Source organism: Pseudophryne corroboree, chromosome 4 (assembly GCF_028390025.1).
Source record: "Pseudophryne corroboree isolate aPseCor3 chromosome 4, aPseCor3.hap2, whole genome shotgun sequence".
In the NCBI taxonomy this organism is placed as follows: Eukaryota; Metazoa; Chordata; class Amphibia; order Anura; family Myobatrachidae; genus Pseudophryne; species Pseudophryne corroboree.
The window spans coordinates 197,765,234-197,788,351 of record NC_086447.1 but is presented as its reverse complement, the minus strand read 5'-3'; the positions used below and the strand labels follow the sequence as shown (position 1 = coordinate 197,788,351).

The window sequence follows — 23,118 nt, the reverse complement described above, 5'->3', positions numbered from 1 at the left end:
AAGACCTTAAAATCCCTAGTACGATCGTGGGTTTCCACATGTTTGGGTGTTTGCAGTTTGTTACTGAGTAGCAATTCAGCAAAAAGAAATTTAGCAGCAGAAACTTTCATTTTCAGGTTTCGCCCTCTAGGACACTTGATGTTCTTTCAGTTTGCCTTATCTTAAACACCAAAAAAGACTTTCTAAACGTCAGACTTACACGCAATAGCTCTTTTGTGAGAGCATTAAACTGAAGATCTAAAGGTCCTGGGTTCGATCCCAGGTTTCGGCATGTTTAGTTGCTGTATTTTTGTTACAGAATAGCAATTTACCAGCAGAATCTTTCATTATAAGGTGTTGCTCTTCAAGAACACTTGATGCTCTTTTTTTCCCAACCTAAAACCCCAAATACGACTTCACATCTGTCACAATTAGTCGAAATAGCTCAGTTGGGAGAGCGTTAGACTGAAGATCTAAAGGTCCCTGGTTCGATCCCTGGTTTCGGCATATTTAGTTGCTGTTTTTTTTGTTACAGAATAGCAATTTAGCAGCAGAAACTGCCGTGTTCAGGTTCTGGTCTTCAAGAACATTTCATGTTATTACAGTTTGCATTATTATTAGCCCCAATATAAGAATTTCTTATTAGTAGAGCTTGGCAAATAGCTCAGTTGTGACAACATTAGACTGAAGATCTAAGGGTGTCTTGTTCAATCCTGGGGTTTAGCATGGTTGGGTGTTTGCTTTTGCTACTGAATAGCAATTTAGCAGCAAAAACTGTTGTGTTCAGGTTTTGATCTTGAAAAGCATTTTATGTTATTTCAGTTTGCAAAATCTTTAGCTCCTAAAAAAAGACATTCTTATCAGTATAGCTTGCCAAAATAGCTCAGTTGTGAGAGCAATAGACTGAAGACCTTAAAATCCCTAGTACGATCGTGGGTTTCCACATGTTTGGGTGTTTGCAGTTTGTTACTGAGTAGCAATTCAGCAAAAAGAAATTTAGCAGCAGAAACTTTCATTTTCAGGTTTCGCCCTCTAGGACACTTGATGTTCTTTCAGTTTGCCTTATCTTAAACACCAAAAAAGACTTTCCAAATGTCAGACGTAGCTGCAATAGCTCATTTGGGAGAGCATTAGACTGAAGATCTATAAGTCCCTGGTTCGATCCTGGGTTTCGGCATGTTTAGTAGCTGTATTTTTGTTACAGAATAGCAATTTACCAGCAGAATCTTTCATTATAAGGTGTTGCTCTTCAAGAACACTTGATGCTCTTTTTTTCCTAACCTAAAACCCCAAGTACGACTTCACATCTTTCACAATTAGCCGAAATAGCTCAATTGGGAGAGCGTTAGACTGAAGATCTAAAGGTCCCTGGTTCGATCCCGGGTTTCGGCATATTTAGTTGCTGTTGTTTTTGTTACAGAATAGCAATTTAGCAAAAATACAGCAACTAAACATGCCGAAACCTGGGATCGAACCCAGGACCTTTAGATCTTTAGTTTAATGCTCTCACAAAAGAGCTATTGTGTATAAGTCTGACGTTTAGAAAGTCTTTTTTGGTGTTTAAGATAAGGCAAACTGAAAGAACATCAAGTGTCCTAGAGGGCGAAACCTGAAAATGAAAGTTTCTGCTGCTAAATTTCTTTTTGCTGAATTGCTACTCAGTAACAAACTGCAAACACCCAAACATGTGGAAACCCACGATCGTACACTAGAGATTTTAAGGTCTTCAGTCTATTGCTCTCACAACTGAGCTATTTTGGCAAGCTATACTGATAAGAATGTATTTTTTTAGGAGCTAAAGATTTTGCAAACTAAAAATAACATAAAATGCTTTTCAAGATCAAAACATGAACACAACAGTTTTTGCTGCTAAATTGCTATTCAGTAGCAAAAGCAAACACCCAACCATGCTAAACCCCAGGATTGAACAAGACACCCTTAGATCTTCAGTCTAATGTTGTCACAACTGAGCTATTTGGCAAGCTCTACTAATAAGAAATTATTTTATTGGGGCTAATAATAATGCCAACTGTAATAACATGAAATGTTCTTGAAGACCAGAACCTGAACATGGCAGTTTCTGCTGCTAAATTGCTATTCTGTAACAAAAACAACAGCAACTAAATATGCCGAAACCCGGGATCGAACCAGGGACCTTTAGATCTTCAGTCTAACGCTCTCCCAATTGAGCTATTTCGGCTAATTGTTGCAAAAACTGCCATGTTCAGGTTCTGGTCTTCAAGAACATTTCATGTTATTACAGTTTGCATTATTATTAGCCCCAATAAAATAATTTCTTATTAGTAGGGCTTGGCGAAATAGCTCAGTTGTGACAACATTAGACTGAAGATCTAAGGGTGTCTTGTTCAATCCTGGGGTTTAGCATGGTTGGGTGTTTGCTTTTGCTACTGAATAGCAATTTAGCAGCAAAAACTGTTGTGTTCAGGTTTTGATCTTGAAAAGCATTTTATGTTATTTCAGTTTGCAAAATATTTAACTCCTAAAAAAAGACATTCTTATCAGTATAGCTTGCCAAAATAGCTCAGTTGTGAGAGCAATAGACTGAAGACCTTAAAATCCCTAGTACGATCGTGGGTTTCCACATGTTTGGGTGTTTGCAGTTTGTTACTGAGTAGCAATTCAGCAAAAAGAAATTTAGCAGCAGAAACTTTCATTTTCAGGTTTCGCCCTCTAGGACACTTGATGTTCTTTCAGTTTGCCTTATCTTAAACACCAAAAAAGACTTATCAAATGTCAGACGTAGCTGCAATAGATCATTTGGTAGAGCATTAGACTGAAGATCTATAAGTCCCTGGTTCGATCCTGGGTTTCGGCATGTTTAGTAGCTGTATTTTTGTTACAGAATAGCAATTTACCAGCAGAATCTTTCATTATAAGGTGTTGCTCTTCAAGAACACTTGATGCTCTTTTTTTCCCAACCTAAAACCCCAAATACGACTTCACATCTGTCACAATTAGTCGAAATAGCTCAGTTGGGAGAGCGTTAGACTGAAGATCTAAAGGTCCCTGTTTCGATCCCGGGTTTCGGCATATTTAGTTGCTGTTTCTTTTGTTACAGAATAGCAATTTAGCAACAGAAACTGCCGTGTTCAGGTTCTGGTCTTCAAGAACATTTCATGTTATTACAGTTTGCATTATTATTAGCCCCAATAAAAGAATTTCTTATTAGTAGAGCTTGGCAAAATAGCTCAGTTGTGACAACATTAGACTGAAGATCTAAGGGTGTCTTGTTCAATCCTGGGGTTTAGCATGGTTGGGTGTTTGCTTTTGCTACTGAATAGCAATTTAGCAGCAAAAACTGTTGTGTTCAGGTTTTGATCTTGAAAAGCATTTTATGTTATTTTTAGTGTGCAAAATCTTTAGCTCCTAAAAAAAGACATTCTTATCATTATAGCTTGCCAAAATAGCTCAGTTGTGAGAGCAATAGACTGAAGACCTTAAAATCCCTAGTACGATCGTGGGTTTCCACATGTTTGGGTGTTTGCAGTTTGTTACTGAGTAGCAATTCAGCAAAAAGAAATTTAGCAGCAGAAACTTTCATTTTCAGGTTTCGCCCTCTAGGACACTTGATGTTCTTTCAGTTTGCCTTATCTTAAACACCAAAAAAGACTTTCTAAACGTCAGACTTACACGCAATAGCTCTTTTGTGAGAGCATTAAACTGAAGATCTAAAGGTCCTGGGTTCGATCCCAGGTTTCGGCATGTTTAGTTGCTGTATTTTTGTTACAGAATAGCAATTTACCAGCAGAATCTTTCATTATAAGGTGTTGCTCTTCAAGAACACTTGATGCTCTTTTTTTCCCAACCTAAAACCCCAAATACGACTTCACATCTGTCACAATTAGTCGAAATAGCTCAGTTGGGAGAGCGTTAGACTGAAGATCTAAAGGTCCCTGGTTCGATCCCTGGTTTCGGCATATTTAGTTGCTGTTTTTTTTGTTACAGAATAGCAATTTAGCAGCAGAAACTGCCGTGTTCAGGTTCTGGTCTTCAAGAACATTTCATGTTATTACAGTTTGCATTATTATTAGCCCCAATATAAGAATTTCTTATTAGTAGAGCTTGGCAAATAGCTCAGTTGTGACAACATTAGACTGAAGATCTAAGGGTGTCTTGTTCAATCCTGGGGTTTAGCATGGTTGGGTGTTTGCTTTTGCTACTGAATAGCAATTTAGCAGCAAAAACTGTTGTGTTCAGGTTTTGATCTTGAAAAGCATTTTATGTTATTTCAGTTTGCAAAATCTTTAGCTCCTAAAAAAAGACATTCTTATCAGTATAGCTTGCCAAAATAGCTCAGTTGTGAGAGCAATAGACTGAAGACCTTAAAATCCCTAGTACGATCGTGGGTTTCCACATGTTTGGGTGTTTGCAGTTTGTTACTGAGTAGCAATTCAGCAAAAAGAAATTTAGCAGCAGAAACTTTCATTTTCAGGTTTCGCCCTCTAGGACACTTGATGTTCTTTCAGTTTGCCTTATCTTAAACACCAAAAAAGACTTTCCAAATGTCAGACGTAGCTGCAATAGCTCATTTGGGAGAGCATTAGACTGAAGATCTATAAGTCCCTGGTTCGATCCTGGGTTTCGGCATGTTTAGTAGCTGTAGTTTTGTTACAGTATAGCAATTTACCAGCAGAATCTTTCATTATAAGGTGTTGCTCTTCAAGAACACTTGATGCTCTTTTTTTCCCAACCTAAAACCCCAAATACGACTTCACATCTGTCACAATTAGTCGAAATAGCTCAGTTGGGAGAGCGTTAGACTGAAGATCTAAAGGTCCCTGGTTCGATCCCGTATTTCGGCATATTTAGTTACTGTTTTTTTTGTTACAGAATAGCAATTTAGCAGCAGAAACTTTCATTTTCAGGTTTCGCCCTCTAGGACACTTGATGTTCTTTCAGTTTGCCTTATCTTAAACACCAAAAAAGACTTTCTAAACGTCAGACTTACACGCAATAGCTTTTTTGTGAGAGCATTAAACTGAAGATCTAAAGGTCCTGGGTTCGATCCCAGGATTCGGCATGTTTAGTTGCTGTATTTTTGTTACAGAATAGCAATTTACCAGCAGAATCTTTCATTATCAGGTGTTGTTCATCAAGAACACTTAATGCTCTTTTTTCCCAGCCTAAAACCCCAAATACGGCTTAACATCTTTCACAGTTAGCCGAAATAGCTCAGTTGGGAGAGCGTTAGACTGAAGATCTAAAGGTCCCTGGTTCGATCCCGGGTTTCGGCATATTTAGTTGCTGTTTTTTTGTTACAGAATAGCAATTTAGCAGCAGAAACTGCCGTGTTCAGGTTCTGGTCTTCAAGATCATTTCATGTTATTACAGTTTGCATTATTATTAGCCCCAATAAAAGAATTTCTTATTAGTAGAGCTTGGCGAAATAGCTCAGTTGTGAGAACATTAGACTGAAGATCTAAGGGTGTCTTGTTCAATCCTGGGGTTTAGCATGGTTGGTTGTTTGCTTTTGCTACTGAATAGCAATTTAGCAGCAAAAACTGTTGTTTTCAGTTTTTGATCTTGAAAAACATTTTATGTTATTTCAGTTTGCAAAATCTTTAGCTCCAAAAAAAGACATTCTTATCAGTATAGCTTGCCAAAATAGCTCAGTTGTGAGAGCAATAGACTGAAGACCTTAAAATCCCTAGTACGATCGTGGGTTTCCACATGTTTGGGTGTTTGCAGTTTGTTACTGAGTAGCAATTCAGCAAAAAGAAATTTAGCAGCAGAAACGTTTATTTTCAGGTTTCGCCCTCTAGGACACTTGATGTTCTTTCAGTTTGCCTTATCTTAAACACCAAAAAAGACTTTCTAAACGTCAGACTTACACGCAATAGCTCTTTTGTGAGAGCATTAAACTGAAGATCTAAAGGTCCTGGGTTCGATCCCAGGTTTCGGCATGTTTAGTTGCTGTATTTTTGTTACAGAATAGCAATTTACCAGCAGAATCTTTCATTATAAGGTGTTGCTCTTCAAGAACACTTGATGCTCTTTTTTTCCCAACCTAAAACCCCAAATACGACTTCACATCTGTCACAATTAGTCGAAATAGCTCAGTTGGGAGAGCGTTAGACTGAAGATCTAAAGGTCCCTGGTTCGATCCCTGGTTTCGGCATATTTAGTTGCTGTTTTTTTTGTTACAGAATAGCAATTTAGCAGCAGAAACTGCCGTGTTCAGGTTCTGGTCTTCAAGAACATTTCATGTTATTACAGTTTGCATTATTATTAGCCCCAATATAAGAATTTCTTATTAGTAGAGCTTGGCAAATAGCTCAGTTGTGACAACATTAGACTGAAGATCTAAGGGTGTCTTGTTCAATCCTGGGGTTTAGCATGGTTGGGTGTTTGCTTTTGCTACTGAATAGCAATTTAGCAGCAAAAACTGTTGTGTTCAGGTTTTGATCTTGAAAAGCATTTTATGTTATTTCAGTTTGCAAAATCTTTAGCTCCTAAAAAAAGACATTCTTATCAGTATAGCTTGCCAAAATAGCTCAGTTGTGAGAGCAATAGACTGAAGACCTTAAAATCCCTAGTACGATCGTGGGTTTCCACATGTTTGGGTGTTTGCAGTTTGTTACTGAGTAGCAATTCAGCAAAAAGAAATTTAGCAGCAGAAACTTTCATTTTCAGGTTTCGCCCTCTAGGACACTTGATGTTCTTTCAGTTTGCCTTATCTTAAACACCAAAAAAGACTTTCCAAATGTCAGACGTAGCTGCAATAGCTCATTTGGGAGAGCATTAGACTGAAGATCTATAAGTCCCTGGTTCGATCCTGGGTTTCGGCATGTTTAGTAGCTGTAGTTTTGTTACAGTATAGCAATTTACCAGCAGAATCTTTCATTATAAGGTGTTGCTCTTCAAGAACACTTGATGCTCTTTTTTTCCCAACCTAAAACCCCAAATACGACTTCACATCTGTCACAATTAGTCGAAATAGCTCAGTTGGGAGAGCGTTAGACTGAAGATCTAAAGGTCCCTGGTTCGATCCCGTATTTCGGCATATTTAGTTGCTGTTTTTTTTGTTACAGAATAGCAATTTAGCAGCAGAAACTTTCATTTTCAGGTTTCGCCCTCTAGGACACTTGATGTTCTTTCAGTTTGCCTTATCTTAAACACCAAAAAAGACTTTCTAAACGTCAGACTTACACGCAATAGCTTTTTTGTGAGAGCATTAAACTGAAGATCTAAAGGTCCTGGGTTCGATCCCAGGATTCGGCATGTTTAGTTGCTGTATTTTTGTTACAGAATAGCAATTTACCAGCAGAATCTTTCATTATCAGGTGTTGTTCATCAAGAACACTTAATGCTCTTTTTTCCCAGCCTAAAACCCCAAATACGGCTTAACATCTTTCACAGTTAGCCGAAATAGCTCAGTTGGGAGAGCATTAGACTGAAGATCTAAAGGTCCCTGGTTCGATCCCGGGTTTCGGCATATTTAGTTGCTGTTTTTTTGTTACAGAATAGCAATTTAGCAGCAGAAACTGCCGTGTTCAGGTTCTGGTCTTCAAGATCATTTCATGTTATTACAGTTTGCATTATTATTAGCCCCAATAAAAGAATTTCTTATTAGTAGAGCTTGGCGAAATAGCTCAGTTGTGAGAACATTAGACTGAAGATCTAAGGGTGTCTTGTTCAATCCTGGGGTTTAGCATGGTTGGTTGTTTGCTTTTGCTACTGAATAGCAATTTAGCAGCAAAAACTGTTGTTTTCAGTTTTTGATCTTGAAAAACATTTTATGTTATTTCAGTTTGCAAAATCTTTAGCTCCAAAAAAAGACATTCTTATCAGTATAGCTTGCCAAAATAGCTCAGTTGTGAGAGCAATAGACTGAAGACCTTAAAATCCCTAGTACGATCGTGGGTTTCCACATGTTTGGGTGTTTGCAGTTTGTTACTGAGTAGCAATTCAGCAAAAAGAAATTTAGCAGCAGAAACGTTTATTTTCAGGTTTCGCCCTCTAGGACACTTGATGTTCTTTCAGTTTGCCTTATCTTAAACACCAAAAAATACTTTCTCAATGTCAGATGTAGCTGCAATATCTCATTTGGGAGAGCATTAGACTGAAGATCTATAAGTCCATGGTTCGATCCTGGGTTTCGGCATGTTTAGTAGCTGTATTTTTGTTACAGAATAGCAATTTACCAGCAGAATCTTTCATTATAAGGTGTTGCTCTTCAAGAACACTTGATTCTCTTTTTTTCCCAACCTAAATCCGCAAATACGACTTCACATCTGTCACAATTAGCCGAAATAGCTCAGTTGGGAGAGCGTTAGACTGAAGATCTAAAGGTCCCTTGTTCGATCCCGGGTTTCGGCATATTTAGTTGCTGTTTTTTTTGTTACAGAATAGCAATTTAGCAGCAGAAACTGCCGTGTTCAGGTTCTGGTCTTCAAGAACATTTCATGTTATTACAGTTTGCATTATTATTAGCCCCAATAAAAGAATTTCTTATTAGTAGAGCTTGGCGAAATAGCTCAGTTGTGACAACATTAGACTGAAGATCTAAGGGTGTCTTGTTCAATCCTGGGGTTTAGCATGGTTGGGTGTTTGCTTTTGCTACTGAATAGCAATTTAGCAGCAAAAACTGTTGTGTTCAGGTTTTGATCTTGAAAAGCATTTTATGTTATTTCAGTTTGCAAAATCTTTAGCTCCTAAAAAAAGACATTCTTATCAGTATAGCTTGCCAAAATAGCTCAGTTGTGAGAGCAATAGACTGAAGACCTTAAAATCCCTAGTACGATCGTGGGTTTCCACATGTTTGGGTGTTTGCAGTTTGTAACTGAGTAGCAATTCAGCAAAAAGAAATTTAGCAGCAGAAACTTTCATTTTCAGGTTTCGCCCTCTAGGACACTTGATGTTCTTTCAGTTTGCCTTATCTTAAACACCAAAAAAGACTTTCTAAACGTCAGACTTACACGCAATAGCTTTTTTGTGAGAGCATTAAACTGAAGATCTAAAGGTCCTGGGTTCGATCCCAGGATTCGGCATGTTTAGTTGCTGTATTTTTGTTACAGAATAGCAATTTACCAGCAGAATCTTTCATTATCAGGTGTTGTTCATCAAGAACACTTAATGCTCTTTTTTCCCAGCCTAAAACCCCAAATACGGCTTAACATCTTTCACAATTAGCCGAAATAGCTCAGTTGGGAGCGCGTTAGACTGAAGATCTAAAGGTCCCTGGTTCGATCCCGGGCTTCGGCATATTTAGTTGCTGTTTTTTTGTTACAGAATAGCAATTTAGCAGCAGAAACTGCCGTGTTCAGGTTCTGGTCTTCAAGATCATTTCATGTTATTACAGTTTGCATTATTATTAGCCCCAATAAAAGAATTTCTTATTAGTAGAGCTTGGCGAAATAGGTCATTTGTGAGAACATTAGACTGAAGATCTAAGGGTGTCTTGTTCAATCCTGGGGTTTAGCATGGTTGGGTGTTTGCTTTTGCTACTGAATAGCAATTTAGCAGCAAAAACTGTTGTTTTCAGTTTTTGATCTTGAAAAACATTTTATGTTATTTCAGTTTGCAAAATCTTTAGCTCCAGAAAAAGACATTCTTATCAGTATAGCTTGCCAAAATAGCTCAGTTGTGAGAGCAATAGACTGAAGACCTTAAATTCCCTAGTACGATCGTGGGTTTCCACATGTTTGGGTGTTTGCATTTTGTTACTGAGTAGCAATTCAGCAAAAAGAAATTTTGCAGCAGAAACTTTCATTTTCAGGTTTCGCCCTCTAGGACACTTGATGTTCTTTCAGGTTGCCTTATCTTAAACACCAAAAAAGACTTTCCAAATGTCAGACGTAGCTGCAATAGCTCATTTGGGAGAGCATTAGACTGAAAATCTATAAGTCCCTGGTTCGATCCTGGGTTTCGGCATGTTTAGTAGCTGTATTTTTGTTACAGAATAGCAATTTACCAGCAGAATCTTTCATTATAAGGTGTTGCTCTTCAAGAACACTTGATGCTCTTTTTTTCCCAACCTAAAACTCCAAATACGACTTCACATCTGTCACAATTAGCTGAAATAGCTCAGTTGGGAGAGCGTTAGACTGAAGATCTAAAGGTCCCTGGTTCGATCCCGGGTTTCGGCATATTTAGTTGCTGTTTTTTTGTTACAGAATAGCAATTTAGCAGCAGAAACTGCCGTGTTCAGGTTCTGGTCTTCAAGATCATTTCATGTTATTACAGTTTGCATTATTATTAGCCCCAATAAAAGAATTTCTTATTAGTAGAGCTTGGCGAAATAGGTCATTTGTGAGAACATTAGACTGAAGATCTAAGGGTGTCTTGTTCAATCCTGGGGTTTAGCATGGTTGGGTGTTTGCTTTTGCTACTGAATAGCAATTTAGCAGCAAAAACTGTTGTTTTCAGTTTTTGATCTTGAAAAACATTTTATGTTATTTCAGTTTGCAAAATCTTTAGCTCCAAAAAAAGACATTCTTATCAGTATAGCTTGCCAAAATAGCTCAGTTGTGAGAGCAATAGACTGAAGACCTTAAATTCCCTAGTACGATCGTTGGTTTCCACATGTTTGGGTGTTTGCATTTTGTTACTGAGTAGCAATTCAGCAAAAAGAAATTTTGCAGCAGAAACTTTCATTTTCAGGTTTCGCCCTCTAGGACACTTGATGTTCTTTCAGGTTGCCTTATCTTAAACACCAAAAAAGACTTTCCAAATGTCAGACGTAGCTGCAATAGCTCATTTGGGAGAGCATTAGACTGAAAATCTATAAGTCCCTGGTTCGATCCTGGGTTTCGGCATGTTTAGTAGCTGTATTTTTGTTACAGAATAGCAATTTACCAGCAGAATCTTTCATTATAAGGTGTTGCTCTTCAAGAACACTTGATGCTCTTTTTTTCCCAACCTAAAACTCCAAATACGACTTCACATCTGTCACAATTAGCTGAAATAGCTCAGTTGGGAGAGCGTTAGACTGAAGATCTAAAGGTCCCTGGTTCGATCCCGGGTATCGGCATATTTAGTTGCTGTTTTTTTTGTTACAGAATAGCAATTTAGCAGCAGAAACTGCCGTGTTCAGGTTCTGGTCTTCAAGAACATTTCATGTTATTACAGTTTGCATTATTATTAGCCCCAATAAAATAATTTCTTATTAGTAGAGCTTGGCGAAATAGCTCAGTTGTGACAACATTAGACTGAAGATCTAAGGGTGTCTTGTTCAATCCTGGGGTTTAGCATGGTTGGGTGTTTGCTTTTGCTACTGAATAGCAATTTAGCAGCAAAAACTGTTGTGTTCAGGTTTTGATCTTGAAAAACATTTTATGTTATTTCAGTTTGCAAAATCTTTAGCTCCTAAAAAAAGACATTCTTATCAGTATAGCTTGCCAAAATAGCTCAGTTGTGAGAGCAATAGACTGAAGACCTTAAAATCCCTAGTACGATCGTGGGTTTCCACATGTTTGGGTGTTTGCAGTTTGTTACTGAGTAGCAATTCAGCAAAAAGAAATTTAGCAGCAGAAACTTTCATTTTCAGGTTTCGCCCTCTAGGACACTTGATGTTCTTTCAGTTTGCCTTATCTTAAACACCAAAAAAGACTTTCCAAATGTCAGACGTTGCTGCAATAGCTCATTTGGGAGAGCATTAGACTGAAGATCTATAGGTCCCTGGTTCGATCCCGGGTTTCGGCATGTTTAGTAGCTGTATTTCTGTTACAGAATAGCAATTCTATCAGCAGAATCTTTCATTATAAGGTGTTGCTCTTCAAGAACACTTGATGCTCTTTTTTTCCCAACCTAAAACCCCAAATACGACTTCACATCTGTCACAATTAGCCAAAATAGCTCAGTTGGGAGAGCGTTAGACTGAAGATCTAAAGGTCCCTGGTTCGATCCCGGGTTTCGGCATATTTAGTTGCTGTTTTTTTTGTTACAGAAAAGCAATTTAGCAGCAGAAACTGCCATGTTCAGGTTCTGGTCTTCAAGAACATTTCATGTTATTACAGTTTGCATTATTATTAGCCCCAATAAAAGAATTTCTTATTAGTAGAGCTTGGCGAAATAGCTCAGTTGTGACAACATTAGACTGAAGATCTAAGGGTGTCTTGTTCAATCCTGGGGTTTAGCATGGTTAGGTGTTTGCTTTTGCTACTGAATAGCAATTTAGCAGCAAAAACTGTTGTTTTCAGGTTTTGATCTTGAAAAGCATTTTATGTTATTTCAGTTTGCAAAATCTTTAGCTCCTAAAAAAAGACATTCTTATCAGTATAGCTTGCCAAAATAGCTCAGTTATGAGAGCAATAGACTGAAGACCTTAAAATCCCTAGTACGATTGTGGGTTTCCACATGTTTGGGTGTTTGCAGTTTGTTACTGAGTAGCAATTCAGCAAAAAGAAATTTAGCAGCAGAAACTTTCATTTTCAGGTTTCGCCCTCTAGGACACTTGATGTTCTTTCAGTTTGCCTTATCTTAAACACCAAAAAAGACTTTCTAAACGTCAGACTTACACGCAATAGCTTTTTTGTGAGAGCATTAAACTGAAGATCTAAAGGTCCTGGGTTCGATCCCAGGATTCGGCATGTTTAGTTGCTGTATTTTTGTTACAGAATAGCAATTTACCAGCAGAATCTTTCATTATCAGGTGTTGTTCATCAAGAACACTTAATGCTCTTTTTTCCCAAGCCTAAAACCCCAAATACGGCTTAACATCTTTCACAATTAGCCGAAATAGCTCAGTTGGGAGCGCGTTAGACTGAAGATCTAAAGGTCCCTGGTTCGATCCCGGGCTTCGGCATATTTAGTTGCTGTTTTTTTGTTACAGAATAGCAATTTAGCAGCAGAAACTGCCGTGTTCAGGTTCTGGTCTTCAAGATCATTTCATGTTATTACAGTTTGCATTATTATTAGCCCCAATAAAAGAATTTCTTATTAGTAGAGCTTGGCGAAATAGGTCATTTGTGAGAACATTAGACTGAAGATCTAAGGGTGTCTTGTTCAATCCTGGGGTTTAGCATGGTTGGGTGTTTGCTTTTGCTACTGAATAGCAATTTAGCAGCAAAAACTGTTGTTTTCAGTTTTTGATCTTGAAAAACATTTTATGTTATTTCAGTTTGCAAAATCTTTAGCTCCAGAAAAAGACATTCTTATCAGTATAGCTTGCCAAAATAGCTCAGTTGTGAGAGCAATAGACTGAAGACCTTAAATTCCCTAGTACGATCGTGGGTTTCCACATGTTTGGGTGTTTGCATTTTGTTACTGAGTAGCAATTCAGCAAAAAGAAATTTTGCAGCAGAAACTTTCATTTTCAGGTTTCGCCCTCTAGGACACTTGATGTTCTTTCAGGTTGCCTTATCTTAAACACCAAAAAAGACTTTCCAAATGTCAGACGTAGCTGCAATAGCTCATTTGGGAGAGCATTAGACTGAAAATCTATAAGTCCCTGGTTCGATCCTGGGTTTCGGCATGTTTAGTAGCTGTATTTTTGTTACAGAATAGCAATTTACCAGCAGAATCTTTCATTATAAGGTGTTGCTCTTCAAGAACACTTGATGCTCTTTTTTTCCCAACCTAAAACTCCAAATACGACTTCACATCTGTCACAATTAGCTGAAATAGCTCAGTTGGGAGAGCGTTAGACTGAAGATCTAAAGGTCCCTGGTTCGATCCCGGGTTTCGGCATATTTAGTTGCTGTTTTTTTGTTACAGAATAGCAATTTAGCAGCAGAAACTGCCGTGTTCAGGTTCTGGTCTTCAAGATCATTTCATGTTATTACAGTTTGCATTATTATTAGCCCCAATAAAAGAATTTCTTATTAGTAGAGCTTGGCGAAATAGGTCATTTGTGAGAACATTAGACTGAAGATCTAAGGGTGTCTTGTTCAATCCTGGGGTTTAGCATGGTTGGGTGTTTGCTTTTGCTACTGAATAGCAATTTAGCAGCAAAAACTGTTGTTTTCAGTTTTTGATCTTGAAAAACATTTTATGTTATTTCAGTTTGCAAAATCTTTAGCTCCAAAAAAAGACATTCTTATCAGTATAGCTTGCCAAAATAGCTCAGTTGTGAGAGCAATAGACTGAAGACCTTAAATTCCCTAGTACGATCGTGGGTTTCCACATGTTTGGGTGTTTGCATTTTGTTACTGAGTAGCAATTCAGCAAAAAGAAATTTTGCAGCAGAAACTTTCATTTTCAGGTTTCGCCCTCTAGGATACTTGATGTTCTTTCAGGTTGCCTTATCTTAAACACCAAAAAAGACTTTCCAAATGTCAGACGTAGCTGCAATAGCTCATTTGGGAGAGCATTAGACTGAAAATCTATAAGTCCCTGGTTCGATCCTGGGTTTCGGCATGTTTAGTAGCTGTATTTTTGTTACAGAATTGCAATTTACCAGCAGAATCTTTCATTATAAGGTGTTGCTCTTCAAGAACACTTGATGCTCTTTTTTTCCCAACCTAAAACTCCAAATACGACTTCACATCTGTCACAATTAGCTGAAATAGCTCAGTTGGGAGAGCGTTAGACTGAAGATCTAAAGGTCCCTGGTTCGATCCCGGGTATCGGCATATTTAGTTGCTGTTTTTTTTGTTACAGAATAGCAATTTAGCAGCAGAAACTGCCGTGTTCAGGTTCTGGTCTTCAAGAACATTTCATGTTATTACAGTTTGCATTATTATTAGCCCCAATAAAAGAATTTCTTATTAGTAGAGCTTGGCGAAATAGCTCAGTTGTGAGAACATTAGACTGAAGATCTAAGGGTGTCTTGTTCAATCCTGGGGTTTAGCATGGTTGGGTGTTTGCTTTTGCTACTGAATAGCAATTTAGCAGCAAAAACTGTTGTTTTCAGTTTTTGATCTTGAAAAACATTTTATGTTATTTCAGTTTGCAAAATCTTTAGCTCCAAAAAAAGACATTCTTATCAGTATAGCTTGCCAAAATAGCTCAGTTGTGAGAGCAATAGACTGAAGACCTTAAAATCCCTAGTACGATCGTGGGTTTCCACATGTTTGGGTGTTTGCATTTTGTTACTGAGTAGCAATTCAGCAAAAAGAAATTTAGCAGCAGAAACGTTTATTTTCAGGTTTCGCCCTCTAGGACACTTGATGTTCTATCAGTTTGCCTTATCTTAAACACCAAAAAAGACTTTCTAAACGTCAGACTTACACGCAATAGCTCTTTTGTGAGAGCATTAAACTGATGATCTAAAGGTCCTGGGTTCGATCCCAAGATTCGGCATGTTTAGTTGCTGTATTTTTGTTACAGAATAGCAATTTACCAGCAGAATCTTTCATTATCAGGTGTTGTTCATCAAGAACACTTAATGCTCTTTTTTTTCCCAGCCTAAAACCCCAAATACGGCTTGACATCTTTCACAATTAGCCGAAATAGCTCAGTTGGGAGAGCGTTAGACTGAAGATCTAAAGGTCCCTGGTTCGATCCCGGGTTTTGGCATATTTAGTTGCTGTTTTTTTGATACAGAATAGCAATTTAGCAGCAGAAACTGCCGTGTTCAGGTTCTGGTCTTCAAGAACATTTCATGTTATTACAGTTTGCATTATTATTAGCCCCAATAAAATAATTTCTTATTAGTAGAGCTTGGCGAAATAGCTCAGTTGTGACAACATTAGACTGAAGATCTAAGGGTGTCTTGTTCAATCCTGGGGTTTAGCATGGTTGGGTGTTTGCTTTTGCTACTGAATAGCAATTTAGCAGCAAAAACTGTTGTGTTCAGGTTTTGATCTTGAAAAGCATTTTATGTTATTTCAGTTTGCAAAATCTTTAGCTCCTAAAAAAAGACATTCTTATCAGTATAGCTTGCCAAAATAGCTCAGTTGTGAGAGCTATAGACTGAAGACCTTAAAATCCCTAGTACGATCGTGGGTTTCCACATGTTTGGGTGTTTGCAGTTTGTTACTGAGTAGCAATTCAGCAAAAAGAAATTTAGCAGCAGAAACTTTCATTTTCAGGTTTCGCCCTCTAGGACACTTGATGTTCTTTCAGTTTGCCTTATCTTAAACACCAAAAAAGACTTTCCAAATGTCAGACGTAGCTGCAATAGCTCATTTGGGAGAGCATTAGACTGAAGATCTATAGGTCCCTGGTTCGATCCCGGGTTTCGGCATGTTTAGTAGCTGTATTTCTGTTACAGAATAGCAATTCTATCAGCAGAATCTTTCATTATAAGGTGTTGCTCTTCAAGAACACTTGATGCTCTTTTTTCCCCAACCTAAAACCCCAAATACGACTTCACATCTGTCACAATTAGCCGAAATAGCTCAGTTGGGAGAGCGTTAGACTGAAGATCTAAAGGTCCCTGGTTCGATCCCGGGTTTCGGCATATTTAGTTGCTGTTTTTTTTGTTACAGAAAAGCAATTTAGCAGCAGAAACTGCCGTGTTCAGGTTCTGGTCTTCAAGAACATTTCATGTTATTACAGTTTGCATTATTATTAGCCCCAATAAAAGAATTTCTTATTAGTAGAGCTTGGCGAAATAGCTCAGTTGTGACAACATTAGACTGAAGATCTAAGGGTGTCTTGTTCAATCCTGGGGTTTAGCATGGTTAGGTGTTTGCTTTTGCTACTGAATAGCAATTTAGCAGCAAAAACTGTTGTTTTCAGGTTTTGATCTTGAAAAGCATTTTATGTTATTTCAGTTTGCAAAATCTTTAGCTCCTAAAAAAAGACATTCTTATCAGTATAGCTTGCCAAAATAGCTCAGTTATGAGAGCAATAGACTGAAGACCTTAAAATCCCTAGTACGATTGTGGGTTTCCACATGTTTGGGTGTTTGCAGTTTGTTACTGAGTAGCAATTCAGCAAAAAGAAATTTAGCAGCAGAAACTTTCATTTTCAGGTTTCGCCCTCTAGGACACTTGATGTTCTTTCAGTTTGCCTTATCTTAAACACCAAAAAAGACTTTCTAAACGTCAGACTTACACGCAATAGCTTTTTTGTGAGAGCATTAAACTGAAGATCTAAAGGTCCTGGGTTCGATCCCAGGATTCGGCATGTTTAGTTGCTGTATTTTTGTTACAGAATAGCAATTTACCAGCAGAATCTTTCATTATCAGGTGTTGTTCATCAAGAACACTTAATGCTCTTTTTTCCCAAGCCTAAAACCCCAAATACGGCTTAACATCTTTCACAATTAGCCGAAATAGCTCAGTTGGGAGCGCGTTAGACTGAAGATCTAAAGGTCCCTGGTTCGATCCCGGGCTTCGGCATATTTAGTTGCTGTTTTTTTGTTACAGAATAGCAATTTAGCAGCAGAAACTGCCGTGTTCAGGTTCTGGTCTTCAAGATCATTTCATGTTATTACAGTTTGCATTATTATTAGCCCCAATAAAAGAATTTCTTATTAGTAGAGCTTGGCGAAATAGGTCATTTGTGAGAACATTAGACTGAAGATCTAAGGGTGTCTTGTTCAATCCTGGGGTTTAGCATGGTTGGGTGTTTGCTTTTGCTACTGAATAGCAATTTAGCAGCAAAAACTGTTGTTTTCAGTTTTTGATCTTGAAAAACATTTTATGTTATTTCAGTTTGCAAAATCTTTAGCTCCAGAAAAAGACATTCTTATCAGTATAGCTTGCCAAAATAGCTCAGTTGTGAGAGCAATAGACTGAAGACCTTAAATTCCCTAGTACGATCGTGGGTTTCCACATGTTTGGGTGTTTGCATTTTGTTACTGAGTAGCAATTCAGCAAAAAGAAATTTTGCAGCAGAAACTTTCATTTTCAGGTTTCGCCCTCTAGGACACTTGATGTTCTTTCAGGTTGCCTTATCTTAAACACCAAAAAAGACTTTCCAAATGTCAGACGTAGCTGCAATAGCTCATTTGGGAGAGCATTAGACTGAAAATCTATAAGTCCCTGGTTCGATCCTGGGTTTCGGCATGTTTAGTAGCTGTATTTTTGTTACAGAATAGCAATTTACCAGCAGAATCTTTCATTATAAGGTGTTGCTCTTCAAGAACACTTGATGCTCTTTTTTTCCCAACCTAAAACTCCAAATACGACTTCACATCTGTCACAATTAGCTGAAATAGCTCAGTTGGGAGAGCGTTAGACTGAAGATCTAAAGGTCCCTGGTTCGATCCCGGGTTTCGGCATATTTAGTTGCTGTTTTTTTGTTACAGAATAGCAATTTAGCAGCAGAAACTGCCGTGTTCAGGTTCTGGTCTTCAAGATCATTTCATGTTATTACAGTTTGCATTATTATTAGCCCCAATAAAAGAATTTCTTATTAGTAGAGCTTGGCGAAATAGGTCATTTGTGAGAACATTAGACTGAAGATCTAAGGGTGTCTTGTTCAATCCTGGGGTTTAGCATGGTTGGGTGTTTGCTTTTGCTACTGAATAGCAATTTAGCAGCAAAAACTGTTGTTTTCAGTTTTTGATCTTGAAAAACATTTTATGTTATTTCAGTTTGCAAAATCTTTAGCTCCAAAAAAAGACATTCTTATCAGTATAGCTTGCCAAAATAGCTCAGTTGTGAGAGCAATAGACTGAAGACCTTAAATTCCCTAGTACGATCGTGGGTTTCCACATGTTTGGGTGTTTGCATTTTGTTACTGAGTAGCAATTCAGCAAAAAGAAATTTTGCAGCAGAAACTTTCATTTTCAGGTTTCGCCCTCTAGGATACTTGATGTTCTTTCAGGTTGCCTTATCTTAAACACCAAAAAAGACTTTCCAAACGTCAGACTTACACGCAATAGCTCTTTTGTGAGAGCATTAAACTGATGATCTAAAGGTCCCAAGATTCGGCATGTTTAGTTGCTGTATTTTTGTTACAGAATAGCAATTTACCAGCAGAATCTTTCATTATCAGGTGTTGTTCATCAAGAACACTTAATGCTCTTTTTTTTCCCAGCCTAAAACCCCAAATACGGCTTGACATCTTTCACAATTAGCCGAAATAGCTCAGTTGGGAGAGCGTTAGACTGAAGATCTAAAGGTCCCTGGTTCGATCCCGGGTTTTGGCATATTTAGTTGCTGTTTTTTTGATACAGAATAGCAATTTAGCAGCAGAAACTGCCGTGTTCAGGTTCTGGTCTTCAAGAACATTTCATGTTATTACAGTTTGCATTATTATTAGCCCCAATAAAAGAATTTCTTATTAGTAGAGCTTGGCGAAATAGCTCAGTTGTGACAACATTAGACTGAAGATCTAAGGGTGTCTTGTTCAATCCTGGGGTTTAGCATGGTTGGGTGTTTGCTTTTGCTACTGAATAGCAATTTAGCAGCAAAAACTGTTGTGTTCAGGTTTTGATCTTGAAAAGCATTTTATGTTATTTCAGTTTGCAAAATCTTTAGCTCCTAAAAAAAGACATTCTTATCAGTATAGCTTGCCAAAATAGCTCAGTTGTGAGAGCAATAGACTGAAGACCTTAAAATCCCTAGTACGATCGTGGGTTTCCACATGTTTGGGTGTTTGCAGTTTGTTACTGAGTAGCAATTCAGCAAAAAGAAATTTAGCAGCAGAAACTTTCATTTTCAGGTTTCGCCCTCTAGGACACTTGATGTTCTTTCAGTTTGCCTTATCTTAAACACCAAAAAAGACTTTCTAAACGTCAGACTTACACGCAATATCTCTTTTGTGAGAGCATTAAACTGAAGATCTAAAGGTCCTGGGTTCGATCCCAGGATTCGGCATGTTTAGTTGCTGTATTTTTGTTACAGAATAGCAATTTACCAGCAGAATCTTTCATTATCAGGTGTTGTTCATCAAGAACACTTAATGCTCTTTTTTTCCCCAGCCTAAAACCCCAAATACGGCTTGACATCTTTCACAATTAGCCGAAATAGCTCAGTTGGGAGAGCGTTAGACTGAAGATCTAAAGGTCCTTGGTTCGATCCCGGGTTTCGGCATATTTAGTTGCTGTTTTTTTGTTACAGAATAGCAATTTAGCAGCAGAAACTGCCGTGTTCAGGTTCTGGTCTTCAAGATCATTTCATGTTATTACAGTTTGCATTATTATTAGCCCCAATAAAAGAATTTCTTATTAGTAGAGCTTGGCGAAATAGCTCAGTTGTGAGAACATTAGACTGAAGATCTAAGGGTGTCTTGTTCAATCCTGGGGTTTAGCATGGTTGGGTGTTTGCTTTTGCTACTGAATAGCAATTTAGCAGCAAAAACTGTTGTTTTCAGTTTTTGATCTTGAAAAACATTTTATGTTATTTCAGTTTGCAAAATCTTTAGCTCCTAAAAAAAGACATTCTTATCAGTATAGCTTGCCAAAATAGGTCAGTTGTGAGAGCAATAGACTGAAGACCTTAAAATCCCTAGTACGATCGTGGGTTTCCACATGTTTGGGTGTTTGCATTTTGTTACTGAGTAGCAATTCAGCAAAAAGAAATTTAGCAGCAGAAACGTTTATTTTCAGGTTTTGCCCTCTAGGACACTTGATGTTCTTTCAGTTTGCCTTTTCTTAAACACCAAAAAAGACTTTCCCAATGTCAGACGTAGCTGCAATAGCTCATTTGGGAGAGCATTAGACTGAAGATCTATAAGTCCCTGGTTTGATCCCGGGTTTCGGCATGTTTAAGTAGCTGTATTTTTGTTACAGAATAGCAATTTACCAGCAGAATCTTTCATTATAAGGTGTTGCTCTTCAAGAACACTTGATGCTCTTTTTTTCCCAACCTAAAACCCCAAATACGACTTCACATCTGTCACAATTAGCCGAAATAGCTCAGTTGGGAGAGCGTTAGACTGAAGATCTAAAGGTCCCAGGTTCGATCCTGGGTTTCGGCATATTTAGTTGCTGTTTTTTTTGTTACAGAATAGCAATTTAGCAGCAGAAACTGCCGTGTTCAGGTTCTGGTCTTCAAGAACATTTCATGTTATTACAGTTTGCATTATTATTAGCCCCAATAAAAGAATTTCTTATTAGTAGAGCTTGGCGAAATAGCTCAGTTGTGAGAACATTAGACTGAAGATCTAAGGTTGTCTTGTTCAATCCTGGGGTTTAGCATGGTTGGGTGTTTGCTTTTGCTACTGAATAGCAATTTAGCAGCAAAAACTGTTGTTTTCAGTTTTTGATCTTGAAAAACATTTTATGTTATTTCAGTTTGCAAAATCTTTAGCTCCAAAAAAAGACATTCTTATCAGTATAGCTTGCCAAAATAGCTCAGTTGTGAGAGCAATAGACTGAAGACCTTAAAATCCCTAGTACGATCGTGGGTTTCCACATGTTTGGGTGTTTGCATTTTGTTACTGAGTAGCAATTCAGCAAAAAGAAATTTAGCAGCAGAAACGTTTATTTTCAGGTTTCGCCCTCTAGGACACTTGATGTTCTATCAGTTTGCCTTATCTTAAACACCAAAAAAGACTTTCTAAACGTCAGACTTACACGCAATAGCTCTTTTGTGAGAGCATTAAACTGAAGATCTAAAGGTCCTGGGTTCGATCCCAAGATTCGGCATGTTTAGTTGCTGTATTTTTGTTACAGAATAGCAATTTACCAGCAGAATCTTTCATTATCAGGTGTTGTTCATCAAGAACACTTAATGCTCTTTTTTTTCCCAGCCTAAAACCCCAAATACGGCTTGACATCTTTCACAATTAGCCGAAATAGCTCAGTTGGGAGAGCGTTAGACTGAAGATCTAAAGGTCCCTGGTTCGATCCCGGGTTTCGGCATATTTAGTTGCTGTTTTTTTGATACAGAATAGCAATTTAGCAGCAGAAACTGCCGTGTTCAGGTTCTGGTCTTCAAGAACATTTCATGTTATTACAGTTTGCATTATTATTAGCCCCAATAAAATAATTTCTTATTAGTAGAGCTTGGCGAAATAGCTCAGTTGTGACAACATTAGACTGAAGATCTAAGGGTGTCTTGTTCAATCCTGGGGTTTAGCATGGTTGGGTGTTTGCTTTTGCTACTGAATAGCAATTTAGCAGCAAAAACTGTTGTGTTCAGGTTTTGATCTTGAAAAGCATTTTATGTTATTTCAGTTTGCAAAATCTTTAGCTCCTAAAAAAAGACATTCTTATCAGTATAGCTTGCCAAAATAGCTCAGTTGTGAGAGCAATAGACTGAAGACCTTAAAATCCCTAGTACGATCGTGGGTTTCCACATGTTTGGGTGTTTGCAGTTTGTAACTGAGTAGCAATTCAGCAAAAAGAAATTTAGCAGCAGAAACTTTCATTTTCAGGTTTCGCCCTCTAGGACACTTGATGTTCTTTCAGTTTGCCTTATCTTAAACACCAAAAAAGACTTTCCAAATGTCAGACGTAGCTGCAATAGCTCATTTGGGAGAGCATTAGACTGAAGATCTATAAGTCCCTGGTTTGATCCCGGGTTTCGGCATGTTTAGTAGCTGTATTTTTGTTACAGAATAGCAATTTACCAGCAGAATCTTTCATTATAAGGTGTTGCTCTTCAAGAACACTTGATGCTCTTTTTTTCCCAACCTAAAACCCCAAATACGACTTCACATCTGTCCCAATTAGCCGAAATAGCTCAGTTGGGAGAGCGTTAGACTGAAGATCTAAAGGTCCTGGGTTCGATCCCAGGATTCGGCATGTTTAGTTGCTGTATTTTTGTTACAGAATAGCAATTTACCAGCAGAATCTTTCATTATCAGGTGTTGTTCATCAAGAACACTTAATGCTCTTTTTTTCCCCAGCCTAAAACCCCAAATACGGCTTGACATCTTTCACAATTAGCCGAAATAGCTCAGTTGGGAGAGCGTTAGACTGAAGATCTAAAGGTCCCTGGTTCGATCCCAGGTTTCGGCATATTTAGTTGCTGTTTTTTTGTTACAGAATAGCAATTTAGCAGCAGAAACTGCCGTGTTCAGGTTCTGGTCTTCAAGATCATTTCATGTTATTACAGTTTGCATTATTATTAGCCCCAATAAAAGAATTTCTTATTAGTAGAGCTTGGCGAAATAGGTCATTTGTGAGAACATTAGACTGAAGATCTAAGGGTGTCTTGTTCAATCCTGGGGTTTAGCATGGTTGGGTGTTTGCTTTTGCTACTGAATAGCAATTTAGCAGCAAAAACTGTTGTTTTCAGTTTTTGATCTTGAAAAACATTTTATGTTATTTCAGTTTGCAAAATCTTTAGCTCCAAAAAAAGACATTCTTATCAGTATAGCTTGCCAAAATAGCTCAGTTGTGAGAGCAATAGACTGAAGACCTTAAAATCCCTAGTACGATCGTGGGTT

At 37.9% G+C, this 23,118-nt stretch overlaps 30 non-coding genes across 30 annotated transcripts; 29 read left to right on the top strand and 1 right to left on the bottom strand.

The window, feature by feature from the left end:
• Positions 1 to 413: 413 nt before the first annotated feature.
• Positions 414 to 486, top strand: TRNAF-GAA (transfer RNA phenylalanine (anticodon GAA)). Its single transcript has one exon. It is a non-coding gene; the product is annotated as a tRNA-Phe (tRNA).
• An 812-nt stretch (positions 487 to 1,298) lies between these two features.
• Positions 1,299 to 1,371, top strand: TRNAF-GAA (transfer RNA phenylalanine (anticodon GAA)). The gene has a single exon. It is a non-coding gene; the product is annotated as a tRNA-Phe (tRNA).
• A 735-nt stretch (positions 1,372 to 2,106) lies between these two features.
• TRNAF-GAA (transfer RNA phenylalanine (anticodon GAA)) lies at positions 2,107 to 2,179 on the bottom strand. Its single transcript has one exon. It is a non-coding gene; the product is annotated as a tRNA-Phe (tRNA).
• A 778-nt stretch (positions 2,180 to 2,957) lies between these two features.
• Positions 2,958 to 3,030, top strand: TRNAF-GAA (transfer RNA phenylalanine (anticodon GAA)). The gene has a single exon. It is a non-coding gene; the product is annotated as a tRNA-Phe (tRNA).
• An 814-nt stretch (positions 3,031 to 3,844) lies between these two features.
• Positions 3,845 to 3,917, top strand: TRNAF-GAA (transfer RNA phenylalanine (anticodon GAA)). The gene has a single exon. It is a non-coding gene; the product is annotated as a tRNA-Phe (tRNA).
• Positions 3,918 to 4,729: 812 nt separating this feature from the next.
• On the top strand, positions 4,730 to 4,802 carry TRNAF-GAA (transfer RNA phenylalanine (anticodon GAA)). The gene has a single exon. It is a non-coding gene; the product is annotated as a tRNA-Phe (tRNA).
• A 359-nt stretch (positions 4,803 to 5,161) lies between these two features.
• TRNAF-GAA (transfer RNA phenylalanine (anticodon GAA)) lies at positions 5,162 to 5,234 on the top strand. Its single transcript has one exon. It is a non-coding gene; the product is annotated as a tRNA-Phe (tRNA).
• An 811-nt stretch (positions 5,235 to 6,045) lies between these two features.
• TRNAF-GAA (transfer RNA phenylalanine (anticodon GAA)) lies at positions 6,046 to 6,118 on the top strand. Its single transcript has one exon. It is a non-coding gene; the product is annotated as a tRNA-Phe (tRNA).
• Positions 6,119 to 6,930: 812 nt separating this feature from the next.
• TRNAF-GAA (transfer RNA phenylalanine (anticodon GAA)) lies at positions 6,931 to 7,003 on the top strand. The gene has a single exon. It is a non-coding gene; the product is annotated as a tRNA-Phe (tRNA).
• Positions 7,004 to 7,362: 359 nt separating this feature from the next.
• On the top strand, positions 7,363 to 7,435 carry TRNAF-GAA (transfer RNA phenylalanine (anticodon GAA)). Its single transcript has one exon. It is a non-coding gene; the product is annotated as a tRNA-Phe (tRNA).
• Positions 7,436 to 8,246: 811 nt separating this feature from the next.
• Positions 8,247 to 8,319, top strand: TRNAF-GAA (transfer RNA phenylalanine (anticodon GAA)). Its single transcript has one exon. It is a non-coding gene; the product is annotated as a tRNA-Phe (tRNA).
• An 812-nt stretch (positions 8,320 to 9,131) lies between these two features.
• On the top strand, positions 9,132 to 9,204 carry TRNAF-GAA (transfer RNA phenylalanine (anticodon GAA)). The gene has a single exon. It is a non-coding gene; the product is annotated as a tRNA-Phe (tRNA).
• An 811-nt stretch (positions 9,205 to 10,015) lies between these two features.
• Positions 10,016 to 10,088, top strand: TRNAF-GAA (transfer RNA phenylalanine (anticodon GAA)). The gene has a single exon. It is a non-coding gene; the product is annotated as a tRNA-Phe (tRNA).
• Positions 10,089 to 10,899: 811 nt separating this feature from the next.
• On the top strand, positions 10,900 to 10,972 carry TRNAF-GAA (transfer RNA phenylalanine (anticodon GAA)). Its single transcript has one exon. It is a non-coding gene; the product is annotated as a tRNA-Phe (tRNA).
• A 598-nt stretch (positions 10,973 to 11,570) lies between these two features.
• Positions 11,571 to 11,643, top strand: TRNAF-GAA (transfer RNA phenylalanine (anticodon GAA)). The gene has a single exon. It is a non-coding gene; the product is annotated as a tRNA-Phe (tRNA).
• Positions 11,644 to 11,786: 143 nt separating this feature from the next.
• TRNAF-GAA (transfer RNA phenylalanine (anticodon GAA)) lies at positions 11,787 to 11,859 on the top strand. Its single transcript has one exon. It is a non-coding gene; the product is annotated as a tRNA-Phe (tRNA).
• An 813-nt stretch (positions 11,860 to 12,672) lies between these two features.
• Positions 12,673 to 12,745, top strand: TRNAF-GAA (transfer RNA phenylalanine (anticodon GAA)). Its single transcript has one exon. It is a non-coding gene; the product is annotated as a tRNA-Phe (tRNA).
• Positions 12,746 to 13,556: 811 nt separating this feature from the next.
• On the top strand, positions 13,557 to 13,629 carry TRNAF-GAA (transfer RNA phenylalanine (anticodon GAA)). The gene has a single exon. It is a non-coding gene; the product is annotated as a tRNA-Phe (tRNA).
• Positions 13,630 to 14,440: 811 nt separating this feature from the next.
• On the top strand, positions 14,441 to 14,513 carry TRNAF-GAA (transfer RNA phenylalanine (anticodon GAA)). The gene has a single exon. It is a non-coding gene; the product is annotated as a tRNA-Phe (tRNA).
• Positions 14,514 to 15,326: 813 nt separating this feature from the next.
• Positions 15,327 to 15,399, top strand: TRNAF-GAA (transfer RNA phenylalanine (anticodon GAA)). Its single transcript has one exon. It is a non-coding gene; the product is annotated as a tRNA-Phe (tRNA).
• Positions 15,400 to 15,996: 597 nt separating this feature from the next.
• Positions 15,997 to 16,069, top strand: TRNAF-GAA (transfer RNA phenylalanine (anticodon GAA)). The gene has a single exon. It is a non-coding gene; the product is annotated as a tRNA-Phe (tRNA).
• Positions 16,070 to 16,212: 143 nt separating this feature from the next.
• On the top strand, positions 16,213 to 16,285 carry TRNAF-GAA (transfer RNA phenylalanine (anticodon GAA)). Its single transcript has one exon. It is a non-coding gene; the product is annotated as a tRNA-Phe (tRNA).
• Positions 16,286 to 17,098: 813 nt separating this feature from the next.
• TRNAF-GAA (transfer RNA phenylalanine (anticodon GAA)) lies at positions 17,099 to 17,171 on the top strand. The gene has a single exon. It is a non-coding gene; the product is annotated as a tRNA-Phe (tRNA).
• Positions 17,172 to 17,982: 811 nt separating this feature from the next.
• Positions 17,983 to 18,055, top strand: TRNAF-GAA (transfer RNA phenylalanine (anticodon GAA)). Its single transcript has one exon. It is a non-coding gene; the product is annotated as a tRNA-Phe (tRNA).
• An 800-nt stretch (positions 18,056 to 18,855) lies between these two features.
• On the top strand, positions 18,856 to 18,928 carry TRNAF-GAA (transfer RNA phenylalanine (anticodon GAA)). Its single transcript has one exon. It is a non-coding gene; the product is annotated as a tRNA-Phe (tRNA).
• Positions 18,929 to 19,741: 813 nt separating this feature from the next.
• On the top strand, positions 19,742 to 19,814 carry TRNAF-GAA (transfer RNA phenylalanine (anticodon GAA)). The gene has a single exon. It is a non-coding gene; the product is annotated as a tRNA-Phe (tRNA).
• Positions 19,815 to 20,627: 813 nt separating this feature from the next.
• Positions 20,628 to 20,700, top strand: TRNAF-GAA (transfer RNA phenylalanine (anticodon GAA)). Its single transcript has one exon. It is a non-coding gene; the product is annotated as a tRNA-Phe (tRNA).
• An 813-nt stretch (positions 20,701 to 21,513) lies between these two features.
• On the top strand, positions 21,514 to 21,586 carry TRNAF-GAA (transfer RNA phenylalanine (anticodon GAA)). The gene has a single exon. It is a non-coding gene; the product is annotated as a tRNA-Phe (tRNA).
• An 812-nt stretch (positions 21,587 to 22,398) lies between these two features.
• Positions 22,399 to 22,471, top strand: TRNAF-GAA (transfer RNA phenylalanine (anticodon GAA)). Its single transcript has one exon. It is a non-coding gene; the product is annotated as a tRNA-Phe (tRNA).
• A 143-nt stretch (positions 22,472 to 22,614) lies between these two features.
• Positions 22,615 to 22,687, top strand: TRNAF-GAA (transfer RNA phenylalanine (anticodon GAA)). The gene has a single exon. It is a non-coding gene; the product is annotated as a tRNA-Phe (tRNA).
• Positions 22,688 to 23,118: the final 431 nt, after the last annotated feature.